At 38.9% G+C, this 15,726-nt stretch overlaps 1 protein-coding gene across 3 annotated transcripts in view; it reads right to left on the bottom strand.

Moving 5' to 3' along the window:
- Nucleotides 1-15,726, bottom strand: part of luzp2 (leucine zipper protein 2) — a 409,997-nt gene that overhangs the window by 230,263 nt on the left and 164,008 nt on the right. The window lies entirely within an intron of this gene.

Genomic DNA, 15,726 nt, shown 5'->3' on the forward strand with positions numbered 1-15,726 from the left:
AGCCCCTTGCTCTACTTGTTTTGCACTGATAACTGTGTGGCCATGCACAGCTCCAATGACTTATTCAAGTTTGCTGACAACACTACTGCCATAGGGCAAATTAAAGGTAGGGATGAATTAGCATATAGGAGGGACATTAAGAATCTGGTTGAGTGGTGTCATAACAACAACCTCTTACTCAATATCAGCAAAAGCAAGGAGCTGAAATTTGACTTCAGGAGAAGGAAACCAGAGGACCTTGAGCCAATGCTCAGAGGTGGAGAGGGTCAGCAACTTTAAACTGCTCAATGTTATTATTGTGGAGGATCTGTCCTGGGCCCAGCCCATCAATGCAATTATGAAGAAAACATAGTAGTGCCTCTACTGCCTTAGGAATTTGTGGAGACACTTAAAATTTTGACAAACTTCTATAGATGTGTAATGGAGATTATATTGACTGGATGCATTGTATACAGATATGGAAGCAGCAATGCCCTTGAATGGAAAATCCTACAAAAAGTAGTGGATACGGCCTAGTCCATCATGGGTAAAGCCCTCCCCACCATTGAGCGCATCTACTTAAAACACTGTTGCCGGAAAGCAGCATCCATCCTCAAAAACTTCCACCACCAGGACATGCTTTCTTATCACTGCTGCCATCAGGAAGAAAGTACAGGAGCCTCAGGACTCACACCACCAGGTTCAGGAAAAGTTATTACCCCTCAACCATTAGGCTCTTCAGCCAAAGGGAATAATTTGACTGAATCTCACTTGCTCCATCATTGATGGATCATTGATGGTTTATGTAGTTTTTGTATTGTTCGTGTAGCACCATGGTCCTGAAAAACATTGTCTGGTTTTTACTGCATACTGTACCAACAGTTATGGTCAAAATGACAATAAAAAGTGACAACTTGACTTGACTTGACTTGAAATGTTCTCATAACCAATGAAGTCATTTTCAAGGACTTTTCATTTCATGTTCTCAATATTTATTGTTTGTTTGTTTGTCTGTTTGTTTGTTTGTCTATTTATTTATTTATTTATTTATCTATTTATCTATCTATATATCTATTTATTTATTTATCTATCTATCTAGCTATCTATTTATTTATTTATTTATCTGTCTATCCATCTATCTATTTATTTATTTATTTATTTATTTATTTATTTATTTATTTATTTATTATTATTTCTCTTTTTTATTTGTATCTGCACAGTTTTGTTATCTTGTGCACTCTAGTTGCCCAAGTGAAGTAGCCTTTCATTGATTCTGTTTTGGTTATTACTCTATAGATTTATTCAGCGTGCCCACAAGAAAATGAATCTCAGGATTGTATATTGTGAGATGTAGATACTTTGATAATAAGACTTGACCTGAATAAATGGCAGAGCGGGATTGGTGAGCCTGATCGCATGCTGTTGCTCCTGTTTCCTATGTTATAGAGTCATAGAGAAGTGAAATACAGAAACAGGCCCTTTGGCCCATCTTTTCCATGCCAAAACCATTTAAACTGTCTGCTCCCAAAGACCTGCACTGGGACCATAGCCCTCCATATCCCTACTATCCATGTACCTATCCAAACTTCTCTTAAGCAGTGAAATCGAGCTCGCATGGACTATTTGTGCTAGCAGCCCATTCTGCACTCTCACAACCATCTGAGTGAAGAAATTTCCCCTCATGTTCCCCTGAAAATTCTCACCTTTCGCACTTAAGCCATGACCTCTGCTTGTGGTCCCACCCAACCTTGGTGGAAAAAGCCTGCTCGCATTTACCCTATCTATACCCATCATAATTTTCTATACCTCTATCAAATCTCCTCTCAATCTTCAATGTTCTAAAGAATACAGTCCTAACGTACTCATTTTTTCCTTATAACTTAGGTTCTCAAGAACTGGTAACATCCTTGTAAATTTTCTGTGCACTCTTTCAACCTTGTTTACACCTTTCCTGTAGGTAGGTGACCAAAACTGCACACAACACTCCAAATTAGGCCTCACCAATGTTCTATACACTTCAACATAATATCCCATTTTCTGTATTCAATATATTGATTAATGGAAGCCATCGTTTCAAGAGCTTTTTTTTTACGACATGTCCTGATTTTTTTTTTGCAAGTCCACAGTCTGCAAAGCGGTGGGTGCCCCACCACCGATCTCCCGAGGGCAGCAATTTTGGGGTGACATGTAATCTACTCTGTAAGGCTCTAAGAGGATAGACTCCTCTCACTACCATCCATGCCAAGTTTTGGAAGTTGTTGGAGAGATATAACAAGGATGAATTTTGGGCCTTTAACATTTGGATGAGCATTTTGGGCTTGGTAAAACTAGATGAGGCTTAGTATAAAAGTTTCCAATGCCTATCTACCTTATTTGCTATGGATATGAGATCAATCATCCAGCAACTGAACATTAGGAAAACTGTCACTGTTAAGCTTTGATTTAATTTTCCATGAGTCTGCATTAACCCGGCAGTACATTAAATATAAAACAGAAGGTGCTCTTAGTTGTTAAAGTAAATACGTAATTTGCCTGTATAATTTATAACTATACAACACCTGTACATACATGCTTCATCCATTGGTTCCAGCTCATCTAGTCATCTTTTGTTTTTGCTATAGGTACAACTGCTAGGAAACTTTTCTGCATTCCTCGTCCTATTTTTCTATGATAAAAATAAATCTACAAAGTCATTATCTATATTAGTGAACAGCAGCATCAGCACCTTATCTATTATGGAGATGCCTAGGGTTTGTGTCACTAAAAATTACATCATGGACTGTCTGACTACTGCTCTTGGGAAAACTAGAAATAACATTGCCAAAAATATACACTAAATTTAGAGGTGAGATGAGTGATGACCGTAAACCAATAGAACCCTTCTGAAGCTTTTATCATTGATTATACCAGTTTTTTATTCAATCCTTGTGACCGTAGATCAGTGCAGGCCTTGAATGCCACAGTTTATTGCTAATTGTGACTACGGTAGTTCAATTTTGATCCATCCTGTAAGATGACAGTGATTCTGGTTGGTACCACTTTACAGAGCAAAATATATCAGAATGAAAATAAACATTAATAATTTATTTGAATTTTGTATTATTAGTCTGTGTTTCAAATAGTATTTAATGAACAATAGCTTCTGAAACTTTAATTAAAAAATCATTAATAAAATGGTTTTTACATTTGAATTATTTCATTTTATTTCTTCCTCTAGTCCCCTCAACATCAGGATTTTTATAGTATTGAAACATTAGCTCCTATCTCAACATTATGCTTTCCATTTTGATACTCTCTGTTAAAGTTTATTAGAATTATTTCCTTGATGGTTCCAGTTGCTTCTTGAAATGTCAAAAATAAAGCAGAAGGCTCTTTGATTCCAGGTTTTGTATAATTAATCTTGTCTTAGTTTCATGACTGGTGACACAAAGTATCTTGGGCCCATTTTGTGACCATATGTGCTGACAAATTATTGTTCCCAGGTGTGGAGGAATGACAGACTCCCATGTGGAGACAGAAACAAAAGTTTATTCATAGGAACTTCAACAGAACATTGATGGTTCGACCAAGTGACACCATGAGATGAATCATTCTCTTACTTACAGCAGACTGAAACGCTTGAACATATAGACATTAAGAAAGAGGATGTGCTGGAGGTTTTGAAAAGCATTAAGTTAGCTAAATCACTGGGTCCGGATGAGATATACCCCAGGCTGCTGTGGGAAGCGAGGGAGGAAATTACTGAGCCTTTTGTGATGATCTTTGTGTCATCAATAGGGACTGGAGAAGTACCGGAGGATTGGAAGGTTGCAAATGTTGTTCCTTTATTCAAGAAAGGGAGTAGAGATAACCCAGGAAATTATAGACTTAGAGTCTGACTTCAGTGGTCATTTTTATAAATAACCTGGATGAAGAGTTAGAAAAGTCTGTTGATGACACAAATGTTGGGGGTGTTCTGGATAGCCTGAAGGTTTGTCAAAGTTTACAGCAGGACATCAATAGGATGCAGAACTGGGCTGAGAAGTGGCAGATGGACTTCAACCCAGATAAGTGTGAAGTGGTTCGTTTTGGTAGGTCCAATTTGAAGACAGAATATAATATATATGGTAAGACTCTTGGCAGCGTGGAGGATCTGCAATATCTTGGGGTTTGTGTCGATAGGACTCTCGATGCGGCTGCACAGGTTGACAGTGTTGTTGAGAAGGCTTATGGTGTGTTGGCATTCACCAACTGTGGGATTGAGTTTAAGAGCCAGCAGGTAATGATAGAACTATATAAAACCTTGGTCAGACCTCACTTAGAGTACTGTGTTCAGTTCTGGTCACCCCACTGTAGGAAGGGCATGGATACTCTAGAGAGAGTGCAGAGAAGATTTACAAGGACATTTCCTGGATTGGAGGGTGTACCTTATGAGAATAAGTTGAGTGTGCTTGGCCTTTTCTCCTTGGAGCGACGGAGGATGAGATGTGACCTGATCGAGGTGTATAAGATTATGAGAACCATTAATCGTATGGATAGCCAGAGGCTTTTTCCTAGGGCTGAAATGGCTAGCACAAGGGGGCATAGTTTCAAGGTGCTTGGAAATAGGTACCGAGGTGATGTCAGAGGTAAGTTTTTTACACAGATAGTGGTAGGTGCGTGGAATGCACTGCTGGTGGTGGTGATGGAAGCGGATACAATAGGGTCTTCTAAGAGCCTCTTAGATAGATAAATGGAGCTTAGAAAAATAGAGGGCTATGCACGAGGGAAATTCTAGGCAGACTCTAGAGTAGGTTACATGGTCGGCACAACATTGTGGGCCAAAGGGCTTGTAATGTACTGTAATTTTCCATGTTCTGTTTTTTTGTTGTTGTATTGTAGAAACTCATTAAAAAACTAATTTAAAAATTTTTCCATGTTCCATGACACACAAGGACCTCATGATTAGCCCTGATATGGACTCTATGGGTTGGACTCTGCAACTCACTTTATGAGGTTTTTCTGACTTCTGGACACTCCTTTTATTCTGTTGATGTTTAGTGTGATTTTGATCAGGGAAGACTAACACTACAGCCTGTATTGAAGATAGCGAGAGATGAGATGCTGGATTGAACCACACTGTGCTGAACTGAATATGCTTAGATTCTTTCCATACTTCTGTGATCCGGTGTTTTGTATTCTGTGTTTTTTTGGCCATTTTTTCCCGTCATTTGCGCGATCTGTTCTTTTTTTTTCTATGTGCTGAGGGTTTGATGTTTTTTTTTAAAAGCATTCTTTGTTTTGTTGCTGTCTATGGGAAGACTTATCTCAGGGCTGTGTACTGCAAACAGATTTTGATAATAACTGTACTTCGAATCTTTGAAATCTTTAAATAATTACAGTACACAAAAAAAACTTGTGCTAGTCAAAATAAACTTGACAAGATTAAACAGAAATCATGAAGGCTTAATTACTCTAGGTAAGACAGCAATTAACAAATACAATGCACAGGCCCACAGGGCTGATGGCACATTAACCTGAAGACCACCTCATTTAATCAGAATCAAGTCTAGTATCACTAGGATATGTCATGATATTTGTTGGTTTGTGACAGCAGTGCAGAACAGTGCAAGACATAAAAATATTGTAATGTTACAATAAGAAATATTGTAATAATATAAGAATATTATAAATATTGTAATAATATAAGAAAGAATAAATAAATAGTGCAAGAAGAGAGAAAAATAGTGAGGTAGTGTTCATGGGTTCATGGACCATTCTAAAATCAGGTGGCAGAGGGGAAGAAGCTGTTCCTAAAACAATGAATGTGCATCCTCAGGGCCTTGTTCCTTCTTCCTGGCGGTAACAATGAGAAAAGGACATGTACTGGATGATGAGGGTCCTTTATAATGGACGCTTCCTTCTTCAGGCACCATCTTCTGAAGATGTCTTTGTTGGTGGGAGCTAGTGGCCATAATGGAGTCTAGAACACTGGAGTTTCTTTCTAGGCTATGCATTGGAGCCTTCATACAAGGCAGTGATGCACCTATCCAAACGCTGTCGATGATATACAGTATCTATAGAAACTTGCTGGGGTCTTTGGAAACATACCAGTTCTGCTCAAACTCTGAATGAAGAACAGTCACTGGTGTGCCTTCTTCATGATTGCATCACTGTGTTTTGCAAGCAAAATTTCAGCTTCAATCTAACTGTTAAAGACAGGGTTTGGCTTACATATGACTATGAAAGTGCAGGTAGACGGTTCATCTTGGGTTTCTATTCAAGTGCTGTTTATATTGAGTATACTTAGGTGTTTAATTTCAATCTGACAACAGATACATACACACCAATGCCCCACCAGACAATCGCTTGTTAAATAGTTTGAGTTGATGGTATGAAGTATACTCAGTGGCCACTTTATTAGGTACAGGGGTGGAACCTGGTGTGAACTTCTCCTACTATAGCCCAATCACCTCAAGACTCAACATGCTGCACATCAGAGATACTCCACTGCGCACTTGGGCAGTACTGAAGTTACTGTCGTCTTCCTGTCCGATTGAACCTGTCTGGCTAGTCTCCTCTGACCTCCCCCATTAACGAGGCACTTTCGCTCACAGGACTGCCACTCACTGTTTATTGCACTATTCTCAGTAAAGTTTAGAAACTGCTGAGCCTAAGAGTTGTAGGAGATCAGCATATTCTGAGATATGGAAACCACTCTGCCCGGCACCAACAGTCAGTCCATGGTCAAAGTCACTTGGATCATATTTCTTCCCCATTCTTATGTTTGGTCTGAACAAAAACTGAACCTCTTGACCATGTCTGCATGCTTTTATGCATCGAGTTGCTGCCACATGACTGGCTGATTAGATATTTTCATTAATGCACAGTGTACCTAATAAAGTGGCCGCTGAGTGTATGATGAGCATTAAAATTTAAATCATTGGGTGAAAGGATACAACTGCACACAGAATTTTTAAAATATTATCTTGTATGATTAGCGGCTAGCAGCATTGTCATCTTCGAAATAGAAAGAGACAAAATGTGCATCCAAGTGTATGTTGTGCCTACTGATCTGATTATAGTGTCTGATGAGATGAGAAGTTAATGTTTCAGCTATTTTATCCAAATTGCCTGATGCCAATTTGGTAAAAGTAGGATAAAAGATTTTAATGTTGCAGAATTCCAATGAATACAATATCTTCAGTAACACTTTCAGCGCATTCATTAGATGTATGAATTTCAAACTGTAATAGCTAAAGTTGAAAAGATATTTACTAACAAGAGAAAATATGCAGAAGCTGGAAATCCAAGCAACACACACAAAGTACTGGAGGAACTCAACAGGTCAGGCAGCATCCATGGAAAAAAGTACAGTTGACTACTCTTTTCTGTAGATGCTGCCTGGGCTGCTGAGTTGGTCCAGCATTTTGTGTGTGAAAATATATACTAGTTCATCTTCTATGTCACTTCTCACTGTTAGTTGGGGGTGTGGAGCCTAGGTATGAAATTCACTTGCTAAAATGAAAGCGCCTATTATTTTTAAAGTATAATGCAGTGGGAATATGATTTTAAGAAACACATGCAAAAGATCAGTTGAAAGATAGCTGCTAGAGTTTTTGTAGATTGGCAGGTTAAGTTCAGGTCTCACTTTTGGAAACAGATAGGTTTGTCGAGTAACAAAAAAGGCAGAAAATAGTTTCTTTCATTCATTAACATAATTGTTTTACACTTTCAAATATGATAGTTACAAGTTAGATGTTAATCAGTCTATTATGATGTTGGTAATGATGTTTCAAAAGTCATATTGCTAAATTGGGCTGTACAGTTAAAGATACGTTCATCTGCAGAGATATAATTCAGTGCAGGTTCTACTTAGAGACACGTAAGCAGGTGATTTTATTGTTTTAGAAATTCACTGAAATTAATCAACTGATGTTCGATTAATTGTCATTGTTTAACTGATGAAGATTCTCTCAGTAGATGCTGAGTTCCACCAGCAATTTTATGTGTTGTTCTGAATTTCCAGCATCTGCAGAATCTCTTGTGTTTATGTTTGTTGCTATTAAGTTTCTTTGTACAGCAGAAATACGTTAATTAATTATTTAGAATTCATTAAGATTGCAAAACAAATCACAATTCCTCTTTGGAGGTTCTTCGATGCTCTAGGAAATCTGCATTCTTCCTCTGCTGGCCACTTGCACATTTTTATATTGCTTTATATCACTCAGAATGTCAGTGCCTTCAGCTAATTTTGGAAATGCCTCCTTTAAACTTTCCAATCTCTTAACTTCTTTCTCTGACATGCAGATTTCCCTCCAGAGCTAACTGCAATCAAGCCTTTAGTTGCCCTTTAGGTTTAGACCAATTTGTTTCAGATTATGCTGCCATGGAGTGCTTGGAGACCTTCTACTTTGAAGGAGTTGTATAAATAGAAGTGATTGCTGCAGATGTGTGATGTAGCTGAAGAGAGAAATTTAGAGCTTTTCTCAGCTTGTATCAATAATAAACAAGGAATACAAGGGCATAACAATTGCCTGTTAATTTGCCATTTATTGGCTTAGGGAGAAAAGTCTTGAGATGTGACATTGTCATTCAACATGCTTTGCAAGCAAGGCAAAAGACACATCAGAAGCTCTTAGGTGTCTAGGATGCCAATCGGAGAAAGGTGACTGGTGCCAGAAATAATGGTCCACTTGCCCACTGCAGGACCCTAATGCAAAATTCCCATACAAATGAATAAAATTTAATGTGCAAACTTGGGTTTTACTAGGCATTGATTTGCCCACCCAAAAGTGCTCAGAAACCATTTGACAAATGAGTATAAACAGGGGTTCCCAACCTGAGGTCCACAGACACCTTGCTAAATGATCCATGGCATAAAATAAAGGTTGGGAACCCCTGCGTAAATGATTATAGAAATTTTTTTTCTGTGTTGTTTGGAATCACATGGTTCCGTACACATGTGACAGATTATAGTTCACTCAGAAACACTCACTCCTACCTTGAGTTCCATTCTTAGAATTGCCTCACTAAGAGGAGAATGATTTGCTCACAATCCAGCTAGTTGCCTAGGACATCTAAGTTTACAACAAGACAGTATGATAAATCCTGTTTCATCCACAAAGACTCATGGGGCAGGGAATAACTGACCTTTGTTCTGCTTTCTATAGCCATTGTTATTACACACGCATTGTTTCAAGCCTTGCTTCTTCTAAGGAAAAGGAAACACTTAACACAGATCAAGAAGCTGACTGGAAATATGACAGCATGATTACATACTCCAGAACCCAAAATCACAAGTCTAGTTGAAAATTGTGACTGACATCAATAGTGCTGGATTGTTGCAGCATCAAAAACTGCAAGCCCAAGATAATGACAGGCACTGACCCTTCTTCTCTAAAAAAAGAGAAGCTGGTTAGCCAAACAGTAAAGCAACTGCCTGAGGCATTCTCAGTATCCATTCTGCCATTTGTATTTGGCATGAATTAATACTGAGTCTGAACATTACCTACTGGAACAGTATTGCAGAACTCTCTGTGTTATAAAGCAAGTAGGTATTTGTGCACTAATTCGTTTGTCCTTTTGTTGCTGGCTATTAAAATGACATCGGCTAACTTTTGATTTATAGCAGATCACTTTCAACTTCTTTTTTTTTTATTTTTAAAGTTCCACATTTATTCCAACCCTCTCCTGTACAAATTGCCCCCCCACTTCAGAAAGCTTCCTCCCACCACAAAGCACAGCTTTCTCTCCCCTCCAATTTCTGCTTTCCACGGGGATCACTCCCTGTGCAACCCCCTTGTCCATTTGTTCCTCCCCACTGATGTCCCTCCTGGCACTTATTCTTGCAAGCAGAACAAGTGCTACACCTGCCCCTATACCTCCTCCCTCACTACCATCAGGGCCCCAAACAGTCCTTCCAGGTGAGGCAACACTTCACTTGAGAGTCTGTTGGGGTCATATGCTGTTCCTGGTGCTCTCAGTGTGTCCTCCTGTATATCTGTGGGACTGGATGTAGATTGGGAGACTGCTTTGCCAAGTATCTATACTCCATCTGCCAGAAGAAGCAGGATCTCCCAGTGGCCACCTGTTTTAATTCCACTTCCCACTCCCATTCTGATATGTCAGTCCACGTCCTTCTCTATTGTTGGAGGAACAGGTTGAAGGAACAACCTCTTATATTCCTTCTGAGTAGCCTCCGACTTGAAGGCATGAACAACATTTTCTTGAACTTCCAATAACGCACCCTCCCCATCCTTCACCATTCCATATCCCTTTTCCCTCATCTCCTTGTCTGTCTATTACCTCCCTCTGGTGCTCATCCCTACTTTTCTTTCTTCTATGGTCTTCTGTCCTCTCTTATCAGACTCTCCCTTCTTCAACCCTGTATCTCTTTCACCAATCAACTTCACAGCTCTTTACTTCATCCATCCCCTCCTGTTTTCACCCATTACCTTGTGTTTCTTCCTCCCCACCCCCCATCTTTTAACTCTACTCCTCATCCTTTTTTTCTCCAGCCTTGCCAAAGGGTCTCAGCCCAAAACATCAACTATACTCTTTTCCATAGATGCTGCATGGTCTGCTAAGTTCCTCCAGCATCTCGTGTGTGTTGTCTACTCCCTAAAACATACCAAATGCGAACAACAACCATGATTGAGTGGTAGAGCAGACTCAATAGGCCCAATGGCCTAATTCTACTCTTGTGGTCTTATGGAGATGCGAAGGGGGTGGAGGGTGGGTGGGAGGATGAATTATAAGGGTAACTGATTAGTCATCACCTCATTCTTAAAACAATCCCTCTATCCCACATCCCTCCCAGCATGATTAACATACATATTAAACCTAGCTTCTAAATGTAGGGTCTGCTTAAGGTTTGATCTAACTCTAACTGTACTCCTTCCTCAAATGAATTAGAATTCTTGGAAGATTCTTTGCCTCTTTGATAGTTTTGTTGTAAAGTCTTCAGCTACTGTAAAATTACTTCACAAAAATGAAAGTTATCATTAAAAAATGGAGAGTTTTCTTTTTCTCTGATTGACTCTTGAAGTGGTTTCCTTTAAAAGTAATCCGTAAGGCATCTCAAAGATCCATGCCCTCCTCTTGTGCCAAGATGAGACAATCCTCAGGGTGGAGGAGCAACACCTTATATTCCATCTAAGTACCCTCCAAACTGATGGTATGAACAAAATTCCCCACCACCCTCTCCTCTATTCCTCGCTCTAACTTTTACTGCTTCTCACCTGCCTTTCCTCCTGAGTCTTTCCTCCTTCCCTTTCTCTGATTGTCCACTCTCCTCTCTATGAGATTCTTTCCTGGCTTCACCTATCACCTTTCAGCCAGCCTCGTTCCCCTACACCCTTCCCTTGCAGTCCTGAAAAGAGTCTCAGCCTGAAATGTTGACTGTTTAATCTTTCCCATGGCTGCTGCTTGACCTGCTGAGTTTCTCCAACATTTGGATGGGTTGTGCTTTGGATTTCTAGCATCTGCAGATTTTTTCATGCTTGTGATTTACTCCTGACTTTTGTCTGTTATATGAACTTTTGGATGATTTTAAGTAAAAGAATGGACAATAAAAATGAATAATATGTAAAAATGCAAAGAATAAGATCATAATATCAAAAGTATTTTGATTACATTTGCAACTATTAGAAGACATGAGTCAGTGATTGCTGATTCATTCTATAGTGCACTTTTTCCATCGCTGTCAATAATTTTTAAAATATGCTGATATCTGATTTGCAATCTGTTAGACCTTTTATTTCACTCAATGTTTCCTCTAAATTGGAGTATTGTAATAACCTATATGCACTAATTGAATTCTCAATTGTAGTATATTGCATCACAAATGGAATGCAAAGATATCAGGCACAAAGTAGGATTCACAAATATACATATATTGAGTTATAGATGCAGCATTCTAATTGTATTCCTTTCTGACAGGTACATTTAATAAGATAAAATAGAAAGTAATAGCATGAAACTTAACATATTTATGTCTTTTTATCTTATGTGCTGTTGATATTATTGAGTTTATTGACACAGTGGATGTATTTTGTTTAGCAATGGAGGAACTGAATTTACTTCAGTGGAGATGGGATTATCCAGGGGTACTTCTGAAATCCTGACCTTTCCACTTTCTCCCACTCATCCAGCTCAAAAACTCCCAGAAACTAGTTTAAAGCAGCAAGGCCACTGAAGCTCACTCTAAACACAAGATATTTAAATAAATAAGCTGAAGGAGATATTAAAGGTGATAGCAATCTCCCTGCCAGGGTAATATTTTCTTTAAGTGACTGCTGGAATTGTTGGTTAGTTTTCAATTAAAGGGAAATCTATAGAGCATTCATAGCAAGTAAATAGGAAACATAAATCACACTCTTATGGTTGGTGGAATTACCAATGAACTAGTCCGTTGAAATATGTTACAAATAACAAAATGGAGAAAATGCATTTTATTTTAGCTTACCCAAAGGTTTTGCTACTAAATCATTGAAATTGGGGAAATGGAGCCAAATATTACCATTGTCTGTATTAGCAATGATGTGCACAACATTGATGGGGTTTGATTTGCTATATGGTTAAGAAGAAGGGTTTTGATGAATAGGGAATTTTCTAATTTAATTTTACTGAGGCTTTTTAAACTAACTGAGTTACAGTATATTGGGAACTGCCTTCCGTTATTAGAAATCAAACTGGTAAATTACTAATTGTGTGTCTGCGGATAAATGTCAAACCGTTAAAGTCAGAAACCAATTAAGTCCCAGTTGTTTTAATGGGACAGCTTCCATTGAACTGATAATATGACAGTGACTTTGAGAACTTATTTTGATTACTGTGTCATTCAAAGTGATGTCATCTTCCAGGCGATAACAGCCGACCTCATCAGTCATAAAATTCACTGTTTGCTTGAACATAAAGAAATAATGTTCATTACTGGAGAGGTGGTAAACATTTAAAATTGCTGCTTAATTGACCAACTTTTTAGATGAAACATTTAGGTGGTGTTCTGAAGGCAAAAAGTATCAGCTGGCATTGCAAAACTTGTAGTTTTACCCATTTAGTTCTTGCACTCTAGACCAACTTCACCCCCACTAATTCTACAGAGATACTATCACTCTTAAAGCAGTCAGCATTATTCTTCTAACCCATCAGTGCCCGATCTAATCTTGAACTGGATTTGAAACCAAGATTGAAAACTTATTTTGGAAACATAGAAAACAGAAGTAGAAATATGTTGTTTTACCAGTTGAGCCTACTTGGCATTCAATGGCACCATGGTAATTCTTTCAATTCTTTACTATCACACTCTGTCCCATATCCTTGAGCCTTCTAGTCCTCAGAACAATATAATTCTCCTTCTTCAATATAGATAATGACTTGCCTTTAACATCCTTTTGTAGTAAAGACTTTCTTTGCTATGTGCCAATCTCTGGATGAAGAAACTTCTCATCTCATTCTCAAATAGGTTATCTCTTGTTCTTAGATTGATACCTCTGTCCTGGATATGGATCACCGTTTAATTTATCGCATGCATTAATAGCTTCTATTGTTAAGGAATTAGTAAGTCCAACAATTGATGAGATATAACAGAATCTCACTTCCATAACAATTGATAAATTGATAAACAAGGCAATGAAAAGAGCCAAGCTAATTGCTTGAGTCAGTAGAATTATGCTGGAAAAAAAATTGAGGAGAAAAGTGAGGATACATTCCAGGGATAGGCATTTGTGGGTGAAGCCAATAGTAAGGTTTGCTGATGGAATTAGATGAGGGGAGAAATTTCAGTCAAGCACATTTGTGGAAAAGGATTCAATCCACTTCAGTAATATCAGTTGAAAGAATCGTCAACATTACACTGGCTTTATTTTTCTTGTCTTGTATGGTAGGAAGCAGGTGGAGTTTTATCGTAATGTACAGGAGGACGTAAATTGATTGCAAATGAATTGAATTGGCTTTATTATTTACATCCTTCATATACACGAGGAGTAAAAATCTTTACGTCACATCTCTGTCTAGGAGATGTGCAAAGGGATATTTTAGAGCATAGAACTTTGAACACTACAACCCTGTACAGGTCCATGACATTGTGCCGACCTTTTAACCTACTATAAGATCAATTTTACCTTGCCCTCCTACATAGCCCTTAATTTTTCTATCATCCATGTGGCTATCTTGTACGAATAAGCCTAAATGAATCTTGAATCCCTGGCCAAACTGTACACAAGTGGGACTGCAACAACTTGTTTCTGTCCATTTCCTCAATATTCCCTGACCTCTTGTCTTGCTCTACCTCTTCCTCCCTCTATGCCTGGTCTTCCTGCTGGTCTGAATCTTGGCATTCATTTCTAAAAGTATAGAATATAAGAGCAAGGATGTGATGTTGAGGCTCTATAAGGCACTCATGAGACCACAATTGGAGTATTGTGTGCAGTTTTGGCCTCCTTATTTTAGAAAGGATATACTGTCATTGGAGAGGCTTCAGAGAAGATTCGCAAAAATGATTCCACGAATGAAAGGGTTACTGTATGAGGAACATCTGGCAGCTCTTGGGCTGTATTCCCTGGTTCAGGAGAATGAGGGGGTATCTCATAGAAACCTTCTGAATGTTAAAAGGCCTGAATAGATTAGATATGGCAAATTTATTCCCCATGGTAGGAGATTCTAGGACAAGAACGTTCAGGATTCAGGATTGAAGGACATCCATTTAGAACTTAGATGCAGAGAAATTACTTTCGTCAGAGGGTGGTAAATCTGTGGAATTTGTTGCCACAAGTGGCTGTGGAGGCCAAGCCAATGAGTGTATTTAAGGCAGAGATAGATAGGTTCTTGATTAGCCAGGGCATCAAAGGGTATGGGGAGAAGGCAAGGGAGTGGGGATGACTGGAAGAATTAGATCAGCCCATGATTGAATGGCAGAGCAGACTCAATGGGCCAAAAGGCCTACTTCTGCTCCTATATCTTATGGTCTTATGCTGGCTGACACACAGTATTATGAAGCAAACATAGATATATAGATAAATAAATAAACATAAATAGTACTTTCTCCAAAGTACCTCTAAATCTACCTAAACTCCTGAGGTCAACAAAATGCCAATGATTTGACGAGTGACAGATCTTATGCTGATTCAACAGTCTTTGCAGTGCCCTTGCTCCTCATGTGCTGGATTTCTGAGGAACAACACCTGCTACTTTTTACAATGCTATAATTTATCCCAAAGCTCCCAGGCATGACAGCTGGAGGCACAGGACAAAGACATCCTGCAACTGCTCTGAGATTTGCATGCATTTGCATAAGCCTGTGGCTCTCTGCCAGTTTTATATTGACAGAGTTGAAAGCCTAACATTTGGTGAACACTTCCCAGTGACCTATACCTTAATCACCTCATCTGTGACTTGCTGCACCTTCGAAAGGCCAAGCAGAGCAGCCACCCTCAGAGCTTCCTCACTCTAATTGTTGTTACTGACATATTTGACTCCCTGGTCAGCAAGCCATTAGACCATAAGACATAGAAGATGTATTAGGCCATTCGGTCCATTGAGACTGCTCTGCCATTCCATAATGGCTTACTCTTCTCCTTCTCAACCCCACTCTCCGACCTTCATCCCATAACCTTTGATGCCTTGACTGACCAAAAGCATATCAACTGCTGCTTTAAATATACACAATGATTTTGCCTCCCCAGTTGCCTGTGGCAATGAATTGAAAAAAATAACCACTCGCTGGCTAAAAAAAAAAATTTTAATCGCTGTTCCAAATGGTGTCCTATTCTGAGGCTGTGCCCTCTG

The sequence above is a fragment of the Hypanus sabinus genome, chromosome 7, assembly GCF_030144855.1.
Source record: "Hypanus sabinus isolate sHypSab1 chromosome 7, sHypSab1.hap1, whole genome shotgun sequence".
Classification (NCBI taxonomy): Eukaryota; Metazoa; Chordata; class Chondrichthyes; order Myliobatiformes; family Dasyatidae; genus Hypanus; species Hypanus sabinus.